Source organism: Pteropus alecto, unplaced genomic scaffold (assembly GCF_000325575.1).
Source record: "Pteropus alecto unplaced genomic scaffold, ASM32557v1 scaffold75, whole genome shotgun sequence".
NCBI lineage: Eukaryota > Metazoa > Chordata > Mammalia > Chiroptera > Pteropodidae > Pteropus > Pteropus alecto.
In genome coordinates, this window is record NW_006440638.1 from 9,541,607 (window position 1) to 9,554,800 (window position 13,194).

The 13,194-nt window shown below is 39.4% G+C and overlaps 1 protein-coding gene across 9 annotated transcripts in view; it reads left to right on the forward strand.

Moving 5' to 3' along the window:
* Window positions 1-13,194, forward strand: part of FOXP1 (forkhead box P1) — a 573,767-nt gene that overhangs the window by 405,417 nt on the left and 155,156 nt on the right. Inside the window, exon 1 of one of the 9 annotated variants that reach the window (XM_025050693.1) lies at window positions 11,841-11,956. The exons of 7 other annotated variants lie outside the window; for them this stretch is intronic. The gene's annotated coding sequence lies outside the window, so the exon portion shown is untranslated. Of the gene's footprint in view, window positions 1-11,840; window positions 11,957-13,194 lie in introns of those variants that run through there. One more of the 9 variants, XM_006917476.3, reaches the window with a different exon arrangement.

Genomic DNA, 13,194 nt, shown 5'->3' on the forward strand with positions numbered 1-13,194 from the left:
ATTGAGCTCTTATTCCAGAGTCCATAGCGATGATGATGACGACGATGATGATGGTGGTGGTGGTGGCGGCGGCAGCAGCAGCATTAAATGGTGCTTACTAAAGGCCAGACTCTGTCTTAAGAAGCACTTTATATATGGAATTCACTTACTTCTCACAGCAACCCTAGGAGATAGTGCTATCATTATTTCCATTTTACACTTGAGAAAACTACAGCAGGGTGGCAAAATCAAAGTCAAGAGTGGAGTTTGAATCTGAACCCAGGCCACGTGGCTCCACCTTCCAAACTGTGGAACAAATGGTATAGGGAAGCTAGGAGACATGGTTTTCCTCACCAGGGCCACAAGCTGACCTCTTTTCATTTCTCCCGAGACAGGTGTCTCCACATTCTTTGCGTGAACTGCCAAAAAGCTCCAGAATGGTTTGGGATTTGCCGCCTCTTCTCTAGCCAAAGATGATTCCATATTTGTGTCTTGATCAGTATTAAGATAGATAATTGGAATAATTGGAAAAGGAAGCTAAAAATCAAAAATCAAAATGGCTCAGGAAAGAAGCACAAAAAATAAAAATGAACTTGGATTGTGTTTTACGATTTTTAAAATGTTTTCACCTATGTTTTCGTTTAAGACACCCGTCACCACTGCTTGTTATTGTTACCTCCTCTTTATAGGCGAGGAATGTAAAGTGAATCGCCTGCCCCGGTCTACCACACTGGTCCATGTGGGACTAGAGCGCAGCTAGCTCAGTCTTTCCCTTCCCTTGCCCTCTTCCTTTCCTCTGCTCCTCCCCTTCATTTAAATTTTTATTCATTAAAAGAAATTCTTCCATAAACTTTAGATGCAGGCAACATGATTTCATCTCTTTTCTACATGTATCAGCTTTCTATTGCTCCATGACAAATTGCCACAAATTTAACAGCTTAAAACATCCATTTATTAGCTCACAGTTCTATGGGTCAGAAGTCCAGGCACAGAGCTGCTGGGGTTTCTGCTCAGAGTATCAGAAAGATCGGAGTGTCGAAAGGGTTACCTCGGCTGAATTCTTCTGTAGTCATTCAGGTTGTTGGTAGAATTCAGTTGTGGTTGTAAGACTGAGGTCCTTCTTTCCTTGCTGGCTGTTAGAATGGGCCACTTTCAGCCTCTAGAGGCTGCCCATATTTATTGCCACATGGCCTCCTCCACCTTGATGGCAGTATTGGCACATCAAATCTTTCTTTGAATCTCTGACTTCTGCATCTCTGATCTATAAACTCCAGTATAAACTCCAAAATATAACCTCCACTTGATTCTTCCAGGCCCGTTCAGATTATCTCCCTATCCTAAGGTCAGCTTATTTGGGACCTTAAGTACAGCTGTAAAGTCCTTACATCGACACCTTGATTAGTGTTGGATTGATATCTGGGACAAGGAATAGGAATGTGGGAGATCATCTTAGAATTCTGCCTGCCCCTATGCATTACAGTGTTTAAAAGGTAAATACAGACAGAAACAAGGGCCAACTGTAAGATATTTATTTTTCAGTAGTAATTACATAATTTTTTTTTTTTAGAATTTTTGCCAACACAGTGCATTTTGTATTTATTAGGCCATTTGATTAAAAGCATACTTACAATTTTCATACGTCTTTAAAGGAATTGAACAATGTGATGATGTATCACCAGCTATTCATTAAGTTCATATTTTCTTTTAGCATGTTTCAAACCTAAGATTTCTTTTCAGCCTCTGTGGTCCATCTCCTTGAACTTGCTCTGCTCCTTGGTTGTTTGATTCCTTCTCTACTTTTGGATCTCATCTTAAATATCACCTCTTCATGGACAAATTCTTTGATGACCTTATCTAGAGTAGGCTAAAAATGAAAAGCACGTGAAATTGTTCTTTTATTAAGGCTTTCTTCGTAGTGGCTCTCTAACTATTTATGGATTTGTGGGTTGCCAGTGTCTTATCTATTTCTCATTAGACTGTAAGCCTTAGGAAGAAGTGCCTTCATAGGCCCAGTGCCTAGACTGCTTGGTACAGAGTAGGCATCAAAAATCATGTGTTCAATTGACATGCAATAGAAAGTATGGCCCCGGTACTTTTAAAAAAGATTAACATTTGTTTTGAAAGTTTGCTAGAGTAGTAAACCAGGTTAATCATGAGGTCTATCACTAGAGCATTTATTATTTGCAAACACCCAGTTGACATTCAGGCAGCTTTTGAAAAAGAGAGAAAAAAGACTCTACAAATGGTAGGACCAAAGAGGAACAATTTCTATATTTTCCTTCGAAACATTCAGTGCCACTGGATAGGAGGTGGGTGATGAGTCCCCAAGTCACAAACCATCTGATGTTTGGATTACGGTTTCTTGCAAATTTTTAATGGTCCAAGACAGATGCCTCTTTCGTCTTAGTCCTTCTTTAAACAATTCCTGTCTCTGGATTTTCCCTAAGCTTCACCTTCACACCCAACCTATCAAAGACCCACTTAGAAGCTGTTTGACCTTGGGCAAGTTCGTCAACCTCCCTGAGCCTTGTTTTCCTCCTCTGTAAAATAGGTATGATAATTCCCACCTTGAAAGGTTATCAGAAGGGTAGAAGGACAATGAATGCAAATGCCTGATAACACAGATTGATAAATGCTATTTTCATTATTATTAGACTATACCATGACTGCAGATCTGACCACGTGGAATTGAAATGCTCGTCTTAACAACTGATTTTTGGAAATTATGGAAAGAAAAGGTTACAGTAGTTTATAGGATCTTTGGAGATAATATTCTACTTAATTGATTTTTCTCATCGTATACTAAATAAGACTACCTAGTTTCAAACTTAGAGATTGAAATAAATGCATTTCACATACAACTATCCTGAGAACAATATTTTTTTTTTCCCTCTGATGATTCAGAAGGCACTTCAGAGTCTTGTAGTCCCTCTGGGTTTTTATAATGAACTCTAGTTAGCATTTTATTATAGCTCTTTAGAAGTATTTTGTTACTATCAAGTTCTAGAAAGCAACTTCTACCTGCCACCTTTCCCCATTCCTTAATACATGATTAAAAATATCTGTTTCAATAAACACAGGTTTGCTTGCCTCTGCCCAGCCGCTCCCCCAGTTACTCGTCTTCTCTGTGGTGAGGACTCTCCTGCCCTGGCTTGTGCTGGGAAGTAGTAGAGGCAAAGCAGTAACATCCCTGGAGCCAAGGAACAGAGAGTCATAGAGCTTTGAGGCACTCATTTCCCATAAAGTACCAAAAGTTGTTCAGAATTTGTCAAGCTTTTATCACATATCCGATGAGAGCATTTTAGGGAGCAATAAGGGCAGAGTAGATCAATTTACATTTCTTTTTCTTGCATCACTGTAAAAAGGACATATTGGATGAATTCTCAAGGCAGGTTAAACAATAACAGCAAATGTGGTGTTGGAAGAATCGAAGCTGCTTTTGTTGTATTTATTATGGGAGTCATTTCTGCACTCGAAGCTGTATTTCTGTCTTTTCATTTATTTTGCCTGCCTTTTAATTCAATGAGTGTGATATAGAGAAGCCCGTGCATTGCATTACAGTAGCATCGGAGTTCTATGCTTCTGATTTAACTCCTGCAGTGTGAACCCAGAACAGAGGGTCAGTAAGTAGACTCTGCTCTGCCCCTGATTAGCTGGGAGAGCTTGGACAATTTGTGCAGTATTTCTGTGAATGCCCCAGTTTCCTCTCCTGTGGATTGGGACTGTTTGCTTCTTATCAGAGGGTTGTATTTAACAAAAGGAAATGCCCTATACATGCGAAAAAAAAAAAATTTAAACACCATGCAACTGATTTCATTTTTATTTTTACTTTAACCCAAATTAATACACAAAATCAGGATACTGCTGTTTTCAAAGTTGTTGGCATCAGCTTCATCATATTTCTAGGCGAAGTATGTGAAAGTGATTATAGGTAATAAATATCTTTTTTAAAAACTTATTGCAGAGGCAGTTTTTCCACTGTTAATGAGGGTAATTTGACTTGGTTGAAGGATTGCAGTTCTTAAGAATTAATGCAGTAATCCAATTCAAAGATTTAAAGAGATCTAAGATTTTTCACAGGTCGCGTGCTAGTGAATGTGCTCCTATCACATAGCAGCTAATGGACTTGAACGCCAGTCTGTCATTTACTTGTTCCCTCACTGCATAGCAGCTTTGCCCTTGGTAGTGAGTATACTTTCCAAGCATTGCAGGTTATTTAGAAGTGTGGTATATTTATAACACTTTTGAGAGATAGTATCCTATTTCCCACAGCCCCTAATTACTATAAAAACTGGGGTTATCTTTCTTAATTACACGTTTGAATCCTAATCTGCTAAGGTCTGAGGAATATCGGGCTCAGAGGAGCTGCCTTCTCGCCTTTCTTTTCAGAGGAGGGCCTTTCATTTTTTTTTTAATGTATTTTTAAAACTAATTCATGTATCATTGTATTATACATATAGGTTAATTCGCATGAATACAAAGGTTACATACATGGTATTCATACCTTTCCATTTTTGATAATGATGTACTATTAACCGCTAACAATATTTTGTAAAGCCTTATTTGTAAAGGCTGTTGGAAATACTCTTATTTCTCGATCCCATTATGTTCCTAAATATTAAAAATCTCATTTTAAAGCAATTAGAAGTATGCACTTCTCTTTCCATGTGTGTTCTCCAGACAGCGTCACCATTCTGTGCACACAGGAACCTTTGTTCCTTAATTAGAATAAGGACTAGAGCTTATTCATTGTGGTTCCAAGTTGTGTCTGTTCAAATGTTGAGGCAATAATACATTTCAAGGAAGATCGAGCCTAAATCTGGGAGCCTCTCAGCAGTTCTGAGAACTGTTAAAAGATAAATAAACAACAAAGGGTCCTCATAGTCCACACCCTCTACTGTCCTTGAGGGCCCAGCTGGCTGCTCATCATTTTTAAAGCCAAAGAGATTTCTGTACTCAGAGGAGGAGGTAAGGGGAGAAGGTTCGACTTATATAGACATCTAGAACTTTGCTTTTGTTGAAAGACTGTGATCTTAGAAACAACAACAACAACAACAAAACAGATCTGAATTCTTTCTTGCATTTTTGATAAGTTAGCAAACCTCATCTAGAGTCATTAGATGTTGGAAATGAGTGAATTACTGGCAGACATGATAGAAAACACATCCTAATGTTTCATAGGCCGATTTTCACTGCTGGCATTGAACATCAGAGGATTTGCAAGAAGTTTGAAAGCTAAAACTCCCAAACTGAATCAGCAAAGCCGTAGGCCCGTATCAGTCATCAACAAAGAGCCCTAATTTTCACAAGAACAGGCATTTCTCCAACCTCTAGAAAACTTCATGCATCTGAACGTTCTCTGAAATATAATAGTGCAAATGGTGGACTCATCTCACTGGTTGAGCTCGAGGTTCCAGAAGCAAGGACACGAACCCCTTGAGTGAAAAATCTCAGACCACATGGATGCTGTTTTCTCGTGGCTTGGCTGGACTGGCAAGGAAATGCTGAAATAAAGAATAGGAAGAAGAAAGCAAAATGGTAGTTTGAAAGGCAGAGAATGGAAAGTAGAGCAGTTAATTTGAAGGTCAGTTTGCTTCTCTTTGAGAAGGTTCTATCCAGTCAGATGGCTAACCCTCTGGAAGGAAAAGAACTGAGGGGCCACTAGGCAAGTTTGAAAGGCAAACTGCTCCCTACCTGCCAACTCCTCGTTTCTTGCTTTCTCTTTCCAACCCTGCCAAAGGATAACTTGTCTTTATCCCGCTAATGCTAATGGAAGACATTATTAACAAACGAGGTGCTTCATAAAGGTGTAGCAGATATCTGGCAAGCAGAGGCATGATACCCTTTCCCCTGGGCTGATAGTGGGATGGGTCAGAAACTGTGAATATGGAAACAAATATTATTTCCACAAGATGATCTGCCACTTTAAAGAGTCGTGTCTAGCTATAAAAAAAATATATATATATATATTTTTTCCCCCACCAGTAATCTTGCTGGTTTTTATTTTGTATTTCTTGGAGAAAGAAAAATAGATTTTAAAATGTAAAAACCTGTTCTTCAATTGAGTATGCAAAAATCTCATTGCAGTATTTATTCCAAACCTGCTCTCATAATGTTCAGTCAAGGAGAAAACAGCAAAAAACAGTTGTTGATGGACTTAGCATAGAACTGGATTAAATAAGCATTAGTCTACTGAAGCTGATTACAGGAATATGAAAATGCAGTATCTTAATGGTACATATTTTTATGTGGCAGCTCAGTTGCCTTTCATTTTGCAGCTAATATGTCTATTCTTATGAGTCATTTACTTCTTTAATTACCTTTTGCAGGCAAGGCACCATGGTATATTAATGTGAATGATTTTTACTGCCAGTTTATCATACAATGCCCCAGAAGTTGAAAGGCATAATTGACTTGGAAGAACAGCTCATGAAGGAAACAATATTTAGTTGACAGTTTTCCTTGTACTCTCTGTTGACGTTTATGAGTTTACACTATGCTAAAGGAGTAATAAACACAATTTTCTTTCAATAACAGGAAAGGGTAGTTTCTAAAATACATTTGTGGAAAACACATTTGTTCATTTCTTGAATAATATGAAAATAACACATTTCTAGTGATAAGACCTCTCAGATTGCCAATTGAATTAAACCTTTGAAGGTACATTTATATCCTGTCTCAGAGCATTAGGAGATATTAGGGTTCATGTGATTGAATTGATTTAATAAATATTTAAATTATATACAGATTTGGATAAGTCATTTAAATCTAGGTGTTAGAGCGAGACTGTGGTCTTGTCCTCCCAATTTCCAGAGGGAGGGAAGACAGGAAGGGAGCTTGGGAATTGGCTGGAGGAAGATTTTCTTTCTTCCTAGGGAAGGGAAGTCCGACAGTACATTTGGGAAAAGGAAAAAGGCACAGTGGATACAATTCCTTATATGGTCTGGGCTTTGAACAGTTAAAATCAAGACTTGAGTGGGTCACTGCTGTTCCTGTGTCTGGAATGGCGCTTTTTGTGGACTTGGGCAGTTAGCAAGTGCTCTTTTGTTTTAACCATCACTTCCACAGTTCCCTTGGCCCTGGGCTGGCTCACTGGCTCTGGGCAAGCCCTTGTTTGGCATATTGGTTTAGAGGGAGTTAAACTTTTCACAGTTTTCTGGATTGTTTGCAGTTCAGTCCTATGCAGCATAATGAAAGTTTTCTAGCCATCTGTTGTTAAGCTGGCGGTGAGCAAGGCCAGTATATCCAAACAAAGTTCTGGCCTGCTGTAAACTGAACCTGTCAGTTTAGCATAGCTTTGCTGACCCCTACAACGAACAGGGCAGCCCTCGTACCAGGCACTCACGGCATACAGCTTTCAAAGGGGAACTTTTTTTTTTTGGGGGGGGGGCGGCGGTTAGGGTAGGGGCCTGTTTACTTTTTCTCTCATTGGCTTAAACTAGTTTATACTTAATCTTTAAATGGATAAATAGATACTAGTCCCTCCCCTCCTTTTTCAGAGTGGGGACTTACTTCTTAATAGGGGATCGTAACTTTAAGAACAAAGTATGAGTGTCTATAAACGAGTGTGAGGTGGCTGTGATTCGAAAAGATCTTCTATGCAGTTATCTTTGTTCCATTACTTTGTCTTTCAGTGTTTGGAGACAAAGAGTCCAGACAACGGAAGCGCCTATATTTATTAGGTTATATAACTAAATATGTTTCATAGCTTAAAAAGAACATGTTGCCCCTTTTCTTCTGCATTTGGTATTTCACCATCAGAAGTTCATATGGAGCATTTCTTAGCAGAGGAGGCATTTGACAATGAGCTGGCTGTATGGCATGTTACCTGCTTCTCTGGTCTCATTTACAACATGTATCTGTTGCTTTTAATTGTCCAGCATAACCTTAAAGTAATTTCATTGTTTTGTGGTATTTTTTCCTTTTGTGGTAAATGTTTAATTCTTATTTCGTTTCAGCGTTTCCTTGACTATATATAAAATAGTATACATTCAGATGCTTTATATATGTATGTCTGGTGTGTGTGTGTGTGTGTGTGTGTGTGTGTGTGTGTGTGTGTGTGTGTGTGTGTGTCTCAACACCTGTCTAAGCCTACTCCTATATTTTGTGGGTTTCCTTTTGTTAAAGACACCTTGTGGGTGCTGTGGCATTTTTATCTTGGTCTTGCTATAGTATATTTCCTGTCCAACATTGGTAACATTTGTGCTTTGTTAAGAGAGGGCTCTGGGGAGCCATTGTCAAACCTCTGTATCCATCTCAATTCATTAAAATATCCAGGGAGAATGGCCACTGTCATTGAGTAACTATGTCAGCCACTCCCCTGGCTGCCTTAGCCCCTCTAGATGAGAAGCAGACCACAGTCCCACACAGTAACAAAGAAAAAAGGGCCTGAAAGGATGAACATTTGTCTAAAGCACCAACACGAGAGGGTTTGGGCTCAACTTTATGTGCAGTCAGGGAATGTACAAGGGTCAGGAATTCCATAAATGGAGGGAGGGGTGCAGGCAGAAGAAGCAAAGGAATAAACAAGGAGATACAGACTTCTCCTTTAAGGGACAGGGAGTGAAAAATATTCAATTTAAAATTTAAATGAGTGCACTTTACTTGGAAATACCATACAGTCATAATCTGTTTGTAAGGTGACTGACATATAAAGTGCTTTTTGTTTTAAGGTAAAAATAAAATGTATTCGGGGTAAAGTTTCGGGTGTAAATGTCAGGTGCAGCGTAACGTGTGCTCAACTCCAAGAGTCAAGCAAATAACCTTGGCATTTAGGACACTGCCTTTTAGAACATGAAATTGTATTTGTTGTGTCTTTTTTTTTTTTTTTTTAAAGAGGACTACATTAAGGGGTCACCTATTAGCTGTGTTTTTGCTGTCTTAAACTCAGCCCTTCTGTCTATTAAAATCAAACTACTGTGTAAACATTCCAGTGTTGTTCTTGGTCTACAATGGCCACGGGGATCAGGTTTCACCTGCCTGCACATCTTCAAGCAATTAGAGCAATTAGCGTGAAGCCATTTCACATTCAAGGATTCAAGGTCTATGGTGACATTCAAGTCCAGGAGAAGTCTGAAAGGGAGAGAGAGGAAACGGCCTAGAGCGTGGCTATTATTCCATGGCCCTGAGCAGACAATTTCTCTTTTAAAAATGGTAGCTCTTTAAAGATATTATTATGAGGTTTTTAAATGACATATCAGAAGTTGTTTATATCAAAACCCAACAGTCATTTAATTATACTAATAAAAATCTTTATACATGGCACAATTTTTTAAAAAAGATCTGTAATGGCCATGAAGAAGGGAGGTGTTGCTGCTGCCTCTTGCATAACTGGTAGTAACAGCATTCCTTATGGAAGAAGAATATATTTTATAACGTATAAGGGAATTTGCATTTCGCTTTTACATGGTAAACCCCCCTGTTTTGGGGCAAATGTAACAAATATAGCATCATGGAATATTTAGTTGGAAGATTTTTGGTGTGTTAAAATCAACTTTTTTTAAGGTTGGAGAATAGTGGCCACTTTAACACACAGAATTACTAATTACAGTTCGAAGATAAATAATCAGCTTTAGCACATCAGATATCTGTACGATCATGATAGACGGTAACTTTTTTTAAAGTCTTAGAATCGAATAGGGTTTTTGTCTTGTTTGTTTTTTACATTTGTAACTAAGTTACCCAGGGATCTTGTTTGCATGAAGCAAAAACCCTAAACTGATTACAGCTTTTTAAATTGGATACATTTTTAAATCCACATTTTACTCTTGGCTTCTTATGAAAAAAAAAAAAAAAAGGAGTTTAATTTTTAAAATCAAAGGTGCTACAAAAGAAGATCTGGCTGTGTAGTCCCAGAGGGCTTTCACAATCAGCAGTAACCGCAGGCTAAATTCTAATGTGGAATTCTGTTGCCCTTTAACCTGATGCTGCCTGTTCACATTCAGGGTTTGTTAACAAATGACTCTTAAGTAAAAAAAAAATAAATAAAAATGTTGGGAGAATTACCTTTTCATTATATGTACTGACTTTAATTAAAATAAGAGGCTTATTTTTAAAAGAAATAGCTGTTGGGCCACTAAGAAAGTTCTTGCCCTAGTCGGCTTCAGAGCTACTAGGTGTTGATCATTTCTATATCTGTAGGACTGCACACATCTATGTGTGACTGATGCTGGAGCATTTATATTCATTCGGTAGCTAGCCATTTTAGGGAACTGGGCTGCTTTGAGCTCTAGTCTAGCCCCATCTCGAACTACTTAGAGCTCTTCTGTTGAGAGATGGTTTTTCCGACCGCCCACTCGCATGGCGCCCAGGCTCTGTGCCTGTTGAAACTATATGACAGATGCAGGGAATGCTGATAAAATGCAGCATGCTGGACACTGAACAAGGTAAGGGTCTGCCTGTCTCCCCCTGCCCCGTGGAAATGGATTGCTAAGAAATCATGTGCAGCATTTATAAGTGGACCAGCTGAGTTAGACAGGAACATTTGAATTGGGTACTCCACCCCTCGTGCAAGTGAAGAGGCAGCAGGCATGGAAGCGCTGTGGGGCTCAGAAGGGAGGTGAGGCAGTAAACCAGATCTTTTCCATTTTTTTCCTCCTAGCCCAGTCCTCTGTTTCTGTGATCTGCCTTTTGAACTGTTTTTGTGGCTGATCAGTTCCACCTAATATGTCTCTTGATTTCTGCTATTGTAATACTCAGGCGACATGCTGTTCTCTTCATTTTTATAAGCTTTAGATGCTTCTGCCTGTCATATTCTGGCGGTTTATCTGCAGCGTCTGGATTTGCTTTCAGACTTGAATGTCTATCAAGCTGCCGTTGCTTTGAATGTGAGATCAAAAGAAGATGAATTCCAGTAAAAAAATTTCCTTCTATGAAGAAAAGATTGGGGCCCATGTAAACATCCCACTGACAGTTCCCAATGAGTTATTTTAGCCAAGTATTAGCACCTGGATGACAGACAGTCCAGCACTGCATGTTAAATAACAAATCAGTTGCCTCCGTGGCAGAGGAGTACTGCCACAACGGCAGTACATTTTCAGAAGGAATTTTTTTCTCCCTCCACCCCTCCCGTCTTTCCTTTTTTATTGAATATGGCTGTTCAATTCTTCATCCTATTTTTCAAGCTGACTTGCTCTGCCGTCAGCAGTTTACTTTTCTTTACAGTATCTGTCAAGTTACTCAGGTGACGGAAGACAGGACTTTGATAATTAGTTTGGGGCGGGTTAAGGAGTGTTTGAGTAGGCAAGCAAGGCATCCAGATAAACAGGTAGTTAGTTTGGTTGATTGCAGAGAAGGAAAATGTAAAGGAAAAGCAGCAGAAGCAAGATCAAGGGCATATCCCTGGAATGTGTTCTTTACAAATATATGTGACAAAATCCTCTAAAGTCTGCAGAATGTGAATTTTATTTTTTTCCTTTTTTTTTTTTTTTCAAGCATCCTGCCTATGTAAATGTTACCACAAAAATATCTCAAGAGCAGGTTTCCCAAAACCCTGTCAGTGTCTATTCGTCTATGTGAAGGAGCTGTTTTGGCTAGGGCTTGGTCTAGCCAGGGCACACTTGTGATGCTGTGTTGCTTCTTGCAAACCTGGAGTGATTTAGATACGTATAGCGTTAGTAGATTTCTTTAAGTGCTGGTTGCAACTTTGAAAATTACCTGCAAGCTCCAACTGATCTTTCAACTTTGAAAGTGAAGAATTACTTGAGGAATTCTTGTGGTTTCTTTGTCGTTTAGCGAGAGCCCAGCCAGCTACTGTGGAGGCAAGCGTCCCTGAGGTTGCCTACAAAGGGCACTGTTCCAGAGTGTTTTCTCCTCGAGTGTGCTGCCTGCGCACAGCACTTCCTGTTTATTCAAACATCTTTTTTACCACTCGGCAACCCCCGCTTCACAGAAACAGCCAGAACCCTTCTACAGCAAGAAGACGGAAATCCAAAGGCAGGAGGTGCGCGCTCACTCCGTCAAACTCTTCATTTTCTCTGTAAGTGTCCAGAGAAAAAAGGACCGTTTTCGCTGCGTTCAACTTTTAAACTAGGGCTCTGCTCCTGCGCAGACATTCTCTGAGGGGCAGAATAAAATGATCCAACTTGTTTACTGCTGTTTTCTCCCCTCCCTCCTCTCTCCATCAAAGGCGGTTTTCTCTTTAGAGATTTGGGAGGGCCGGTTTCTTCTGACTCCTTGTTAATTCACTCTTGCTTTCAAATGTGTCTTCCGATATTATCGGCTAAGTAAGCAGCCTTGTGTGTCGTCAGTAGTTTTATAGGCTCGCCTGTAGATTGAAACCTCTTTCTGCTTATTTGTGACACTGTTTTGTGCTGCCTTCTTTTTCTTCCTGTTATAAGTAGTGTAAGAGTGCAGGGACGGTGCCTTTGTAATTCTGCCTCTGCAGAATTGTCCCCTGATGTTTGCATCATGACACCGTCATCATTTATGAATCGGTCTTGATAATATTTGTACCAATTTCATGCCAATAAAAGTCAGACTGCTGAAACAAGCACGGTCATTATCTCATTCATATTACTATTGTTTAAACAGGGTGGGCTGCAAAAGGAAAGAGAAAGCCCGCCTCACTTTCTGCGATGGTTGTTAACTTTGATGTTGGAAGGCTCTTTTCAGAATTCTCATTGTGGATAATTAGGATGGCAGGGAAAGCCCTCGGTCCTGGGCTGCTGCTTCGCTCTGTGGCGAAGAGTGATGTGATTGTTCTCTTGGTCGTTTCTGTTAAAATGAGTTTTTTAACATGTGGTTTGACATTTTTTTAAAAGAGTTCTACCTTTTCCTGTCTGATGTTGTTGTCCTTCTTGCCTCCCTCCCGTCCCTCCACACCCATTCCCCCAGCCCTGACCCCCAACTTCAGTATAATTGGTAAGCCAGGTGCTAATTTTTTAAAAACTGTATACTGGCCAGGGAATAGACCGGAAATGGAAAATTAGCTCTTTTGATCTTAAGGGATTTGTTATTACAGTGAGCCTTGGTCGTGAGTCCTCAGACTAAATATCCTTAAATTTCAGTGTCTAAAACAGCATCTATTAGTATAGAGAAAGAAATGTGCTCTGTAGTTGTCCAAACCTCTGATGGAAGAAACATTTAAATAAATAAATTAAATAGATGTGCGTACGTATTCCTCTGCTGGCTTTTTTAATGTTCAGAAGTTGTTCTACTTTGTAAGAAAAAAATTGTGTTTATAACTGCCTTCAGGACAATTTGTGTAACAGTATC